Raw genomic sequence first — 7352 nt, forward strand, 5'->3', positions numbered from 1 at the left:
CTCCATTCGGCCCAATTTGAATCTTTTCAGGGGCCCAATTGCCCCAAGATTAAGCTAATGGGATCACCTCCCATTTTTAAGCTTAATCATCGTGCTAACTACGATTAACTCTAAGACAACTTTTGCAGCTTTGCTCCGATGCGTCAATCGCTTCTTCCGGCGAGTTTCCGGCGAACTTCCGTCGATCATCCGATAAACCCTCGGTGATCCTTCTGCGGACATCCGGCATACTCCTGGACTTTGCGACGATCCACTTGGCGAGTTCCGACGAGCTTCGCTTGGCAAGCTTCTGGACTTCTCGGATCTGTTCTCGCTGAATCTCCGACGACCGTCCGAACTTCCGTCGAACTCTCGAACTCCCAACGTGATCATGATCTTGACTCCGGCGCAACACCTGCTGCTTATCTTACTCTCATCGTAGTTAATCCTGCACACCAAAACAAAACTTCGATCGAGACAATTAATCCTAAGCAATTAACCAAGTTGTCCGACATGTCATTGGTCCCTCGACGCTTCGTCCGATTCTTCGGCGCATCGTCCTCTTCTGCAGCCTATTGCCCAATCGGTCAGTTGACTCCGCAACTCCGATATCCTTGGCACAATACCCGCTCTTCTTGGCCCGATGCCCGAGTCCACGGCCCGATGCCTTCGGTCGATACGTCGACCGATCCACCGGCCCGACGTCCAATCTTCTGACATGTTCCTTCGGCACAACATGATTTTCCTGCTTTAATTGTCTCGTCCTGATCGAAGCATCCTGCGTCACTCCAAACGCAGATTAAATCATAAACATATATCAAGTGGTTTCATCATCAAAATACGAGATTCAACAACAGAATTCTTGGAAGTCATGGTTTTGAAATTCTCCACCATGATCACTTCTAATTGACGAAATCATAGAACCCTTCTGATTTTGAACAAGTTTACAAAACTTGGTAAAATATTTAAAGCATTCATTTTTTTGTTTTAAGAAGTAGGTCCATGTATATCTGCTATAGTCATCAACAATGACAAAGGCGTACTTGCTACCTCCTAGACTCGATGTAGAGATTGGTCCGAATAAGTCCATATGGATCAATTGTAAGGGTCTAGAGGTGTTTATTTGATTCTTAGCTTTGAAACTACCCTTAATTTGTTTACCTAATTGGCAAGTATCACATACATTATCTTTGATGAACTTGATATGAGGAATTCCTCTTATAAGTTCTCTAGATGATATTTGAGTGATTAGTTTCATGCTAGCATGACCTAATCTTCTATGCCATAGCCAAGCATCCTCATTCATAACCGCAAAACACATTTCATCACATAAATCATTGATGTCAATAGTGTATACGTTGTTTTGTTTTAATGCAATCACAGACATGTTCTTATGTGGTTTTTCAATGATGCAAGCATTAGATTCGAATTTGACAGTGTATCCTTTATCACATAATTGACTAATGCTCAAGAGGTTATGTTTTAAACCATCAACTAACAAAACATCTTCAATAAAGAAGTTGGATTTGTTACCTATGGTTCCTTTGCCAATGATTTTACCCTTGTTGTTATCTCCGAAGGTGACATAGCCTTCGTCTATGCTAGTGAGCTTAGAGAATTGAGATGGATCTCCGGTCATATGCCTTGAGCATCCACTATCAAGGTACCATCTCTTGCTCCTAGCTTGCGATGGTGTGAGTTTCTACAAGAAAGGATGATTTTTAGGTACCCATTTGCTTTTGGGTGCCTCAAAGATAGATCTACATTGTTTATCATGTTGCATAGAGTTTATCATGGTTCCTTTAGGAACCTAAATCAATTTGTTTGGACTAATTTTCTTGAATGGACAATAACGCGTCTTATGTCCAATTTTGCAACAAAAGTTACATTTTGCTTGGTGTTGAACATGTAAGATGGGGCCTTTTATAAAGGTGGTTGGATTTAGGTGAGGACTTCTCACAAATCCAATTTCACTTTTTTTTGGAACGTGACCCTTGTTTGCAAGGATCATGTTCAAAGACTTGCTACCAACCTCGAATTTGACAGTGTATCCTTTATCACATAATTGACTAATGCTCAAGAGGTTATGTTTTAAACCATCAACTAACAAAACATCTTCAATAAAGAAGTTGGATTTGTTACCTATGGTTCCTTTGCCAATGATTTTACCCTTGTTGTTATCTCCGAAGGTGACATAGCCTTCGTCTATGCTAGTGAGCTTAGAGAATTGAGATGGATCTCCGGTCATATGCCTTGAGCATCCACTATCAAGGTACCATCTCTTGCTCCTAGCTTGCGATGGTGTGAGTTTCTACAAGAAAGGATGATTTTTAGGTACCCATTTGCTTTTGGGTGCCTCAAAGATAGATCTACATTGTTTATCATGTTGCATAGAGTTTATCATGGTTCCTTTAGGAACCTAAATCAATTTGTTTGGACTAATTTTCTTGAATGGACAATAACGCGTCTTATGTCCAATTTTGCAACAAAAGTTACATTTTGCTTGGTGTTGAACATGTAAGATGGGGCCTTTTATAAAGGTGGTTGGATTTAGGTGAGGACTTCTCACAAATCCAATTTCACTTTTTTTTGGAACGTGACCCTTGTTTGCAAGGATCATGTTCAAAGACTTGCTACCAACCTCGAATTTGACAGTGTATCCTTTATCACATAATTGACTAATGCTCAAGAGGTTATGTTTTAAACCATCAACTAACAAAACATCTTCAATAAAGAAGTTGGATTTGTTACCTATGGTTCCTTTGCCAATGATTTTACCCTTGTTGTTATCTCCGAAGGTGACATAGCCTTCGTCTATGCTAGTGAGCTTAGAGAATTGAGATGGATCTCCGGTCATATGCCTTGAGCATCCACTATCAAGGTACCATCTCTTGCTCCTAGTTTGCGATGGTGTGAGTTTCTACAAGAAAGGATGATTTTTAGGTACCCATTTGCTTTTGGGTGCCTCAAAGATAGATCTACATTGTTTATCATGTTGCATAGAGTTTATCATGGTTCCTTTAGGAACCTAAATCAATTTGTTTGGACTAATTTTCTTGAATGGACAATAACGCGTCTTATGTCCAATTTTGCAACAAAAGTTACATTTTGCTTGGTGTTGAACATGTAAGATGGGGCCTTTTATAAAGGTGGTTGGATTTAGGTGAGGACTTCTCACAAATCCAATTTCACTTTTTTTTGGAACGTGACCCTTGTTTGCAAGGATCATGTTCAAAGACTTGCTACCAACCTCGAATTTGACAGTGTATCCTTTATCACATAATTGACTAATGCTCAAGAGGTTATGTTTTAAACCATTAACTAACAAAACATCTTCAATAAAGAAGTTGGATTTGTTACCTATGGTTCCTTTGCCAATGATTTTACCCTTGTTGTTATCTCCGAAGGTGACATAGCCTTCGTCTATGCTAGTGAGCTTAGAGAATTGAGATGGATCTCCGGTCATATGCCTTGAGCATCCACTATCAAGGTACCATCTCTTGCTCCTAGCTTGCGATGGTGTGGGTTTCTACAAGAAAGGATGATTTTTAGGTACCCATTTGCTTTTGGGTGCCTCAAAGATAGATCTACATTATTTATCATGTTGCATAGAGTTTATCATGGTTCCTTTAGGAACCTAAACCAATTTGTTTGGACTAATTTTCTTGAATGGACAATAACGCGTCTTATGTCCAATTTTGCAACAAAAGTTACATTTTGCTTGGTGTTGAACATGTAAGATGGGGCCTTTTATAAAGGTGGTTGGATTTAGGTGAGGACTTCTCACAAATCCAATTTCATTTTTTTTTGGAACGTGACCCTTGTTTGCAAGGATCCTGTTCAAAGACTTGCTACCAACCTCGAATTTGACAGTGTATCCTTTATCACATAATTGACTAATGCTCAAGAGGTTATATTTTAAACCATCAACTAACAAAACATCTTCAATAAAGAAGTTGGATTTGTTACCTATGGTTCCTTTGCCAATGATTTTACCCTTGTTGTTATCTCCGAAGGTGACATAGCCTTCGTCTATGCTAGTGAGCTTAGAGAATTGAGATGGATCTCCGGTCATATGCCTTGAGCATCCACTATCAAGGTACCATCTCTTGCTCCTAGCTTGCGATGGTGTGGGTTTCTACAAGAAAGGATGATTTTTAGGTACCCATTTGCTTTTGGGTGCCTCAAAGATAGATCTACATTGTTTATCATGTTGCATAGAGTTTATCATGGTTCCTTTAGGAACCTAAATCAATTTGTTTGGACTAATTTTCTTGAATGGACAATAACGCGTCTTATGTCCAATTTTGCAACAAAAGTTACATTTTGCTTGGTGTTGAACATGTAAGATGGGGCCTTTTATAAAGGTGGTTGGATTTAGGTGAGGACTTCTCACAAATCCAATTTCACTTTTTTTTTTTAACGTGACCCTTGTTTGCAAGGATCATGTTCAAAGACTTGCTACCAACCTCGAATTTCTTCAAGGTGTCCTTAAGTAGCAGGTTTTCTTTTTGGAGAGTTTCTAGATCATGACATTTGATACATGAATTTAAACTATCATGATATTCAATTTTTAACATATCAAAATCACAAGTAAGACTATCATGCTCCTTTTTCAGCAATTTGTATTTTCTATTGATAATCTTTCATTCATCAAATAAGTCATGAAAGGCATTTAATAATTCATCGAAAGATAAATCAGCATCTAATAAATTCGTTACCTCCTCTCCGATGGCTATTAAGGCGTAATGAGCAACTTGCTCGGTGTTAGACTCCTCTTCTTCAAATGCGCTCGAATCATCCCATGTTGCTTTGAGCGCCTTCTTTTTTGTTGTTCTCTTTTTTGCTTGGGGACAATCACTCTTGTAGTGTCCTGGCTTTTTGCACTCATAGCAAATAACATGGTCTTTTTTGGGTTCAAGTTTACTTTTAGTGTCATTCTTAAACTTGTTTCTTTTAATTAATTTTTTAAATTTTCTTGTTAGAAGTGCCAAGTCATCATCACAGTCCTCATCACTTGAGTTTTCTTTCAAGTGATCTTCCAAAGTTCTAAGTGTCATATCCTTCCTGTTCTTTGGAATGATGTCTTCTTGCTCTTCATGAGCTTTGCAAGTCATCTCGTAGGTCATTAATGACCCAATTAGTTCTTCAAGAGGGAAGTTATTTAGATCTTTTGCCTCTTGAACAACAGTGACTTTAGGATCCCAACTCTTAGGAAGGGATCTTAGAATCTTATTTACGAGCTCAAAATCCGAAAAACTTTTTCCGAGTCCTTTTAGACCGTTGACAACATCCGTGAAACGGGTAAACATGTCGCCAATAGTCTCACTCGGTTTCATCCGAAAAAGTTCGAAAGAGTGTAACAAAAGATTGATTTTTGACTCTTTCACTCTACTTGTGCCTTCATGAGTCACTTCGAGTGTGTGCTAAATATCAAATGCAGTTTCACAAATCGAAACACGATTAAACTCGTTTTTATCAAGTGCGCAAAATAAGGCATTCATAGCCTTTGCATTAAGAGCTAAAGCCTTCTTCTCCGAATCGTTCCAATCGATCATTGGAAGAGAAGACTTTGAAAAACCATTCTCGACAAGATTCCAGAGTTCAACGTCCATAGAAATAAGAAAGATCCTCATTCGGGTTTTCCAATAGGTGTAGTCCGTCTCATTAAACATGGGTGGACGTGTAATGGAATGGCCCTCTTGGTTTCCGGCGTAAGCCATCTCTCTTGGGTTTTAATCGGTTTAAGAGTTAACCGGGCTTTGATACCAATTGTTAGGATCGAGAGCACTAAGAGGGGGGGGGGGGGGTGAATTAGTGCAACGGATATCTTTCAGCGATTAAAAATGAAAGCTGCATTCGTTCGATAAAAACTGTTTTGATGCAAAAGCCGATTCTAAGATTACTTATGATTAAGTGCTGTTTATGTCCAAACACAGTTTGCGTCTAAGCGCAGTTTACGCAGTTTGCATCTAAATGCAGTTTGCATCTAAATGCAGATTGCGTCTAAGCGTAGTTTGCATCTAAGCGCAGTTTGCGTCTACGCTTAGATTGCGTATAAGCGCAGTTTTCGCAGTTTGCGTCTAAATGCAGTTTGCATCTAAATGCAGATTGCGTCTAAGCGCAGTTTGCGTCTAGGCGCAGATTGCGTCTAAGTGCAGTTTGCGTCTAAACTCAGATTCGGAAAGATCTGAACTTAGACACTCGTTCGTAAAAGCGCAGAAGGCAGTTTGCAGTTATAAATGGAATCAAAACGTAAACGTAAACTGCAAAGAAACTCGTTCGTAAAAGCACAGAAGACAGTTTGCAGTTATAAATAGAATCAAAATGTAAATGTAAACTGCAATGTAAAGATCGTACGAAAACACTTATTTACGTTTGAATGCAGATTCGGAAAGATCAGAACTTAGAAACTTGTTCGTAAAAGCGCAGAGAGCAGTAGCTATGTAGGAGGTTTGCAGTAATGATAAAGTGCTCAAAATAAAAGCAAACCAGAGATTTAGAGTGGTTCGGTCAGTCTTGACCTACTCCACTTTTGGCTTCCTCCACCGACGAGGTCACCGACGTCAACTAGAGGCCTTCCTTCAAAAGGCGAAGGCCAACTGCCCTTTTACAGTTTCACTCCTTTTGACGGGCTCAGGAGACAACCCTTACAGAACCTTTCTCTCCTCTCTTTACAACTCAAGACTTGAAGAACAGAAAGAGGAGAACTTTTGGACTTTACACAAATTTGAGCTCTTAGAATCACAGAAAAGATCAAGAATTCGGTGTGGGTCTGTGTCTCTTCAGTGCTGAATGGATGGGGTATTTATAGGCCCCAACCCAGTTCAAATTTGGAGCTCAAAATGATCAAATCCCGGAATTCCGGGATCAGGCGGTTGCACCTCCTGACTGGGGCGGTTGCACTGCCTGGCAGAGTTCGAAGACTGAGCCTCTGAGCGGTGCTACCTCTGTCAGGGGCGATTGCACCTCTCTGCCAGAGCTTGAAGACCGAGCTCAGGCGGTTGCACCGCTTGACTGGAGAGGTTGCACCGCTTGGCAGAGCTCGAAGACTGAGCTCTGGGCGGTTGCACCTCTTGGCTAGGGCGGTTGCACCGCCCAGTCTCACTGGGAGACATAGCCTGGGCGGTGCTACCTCCCTGCCTGGGCGGTTGCACCTCCCACAGCAACCTGGGTCCGAATGGGTTGAACCATTCGACCCAGTTTGAGTTCTTCAGGGGCCCAATTGCCCTTGGATTAAGCTAATGGGATCACCTCCCATTTCTAACTTAATCAAAGTGCTAACTATGATTATTTCCTAAGACATATTCTGCAGCTTGCTTCGGTGCGTCACTCGCTTCTTCCGGCGAGTTTCCGGCGAACTTCCGTCGATC

This window comes from Musa acuminata, chromosome BXJ1-7 (assembly GCF_036884655.1).
Source record: "Musa acuminata AAA Group cultivar baxijiao chromosome BXJ1-7, Cavendish_Baxijiao_AAA, whole genome shotgun sequence".
NCBI lineage: Eukaryota > Viridiplantae > Streptophyta > Magnoliopsida > Zingiberales > Musaceae > Musa > Musa acuminata.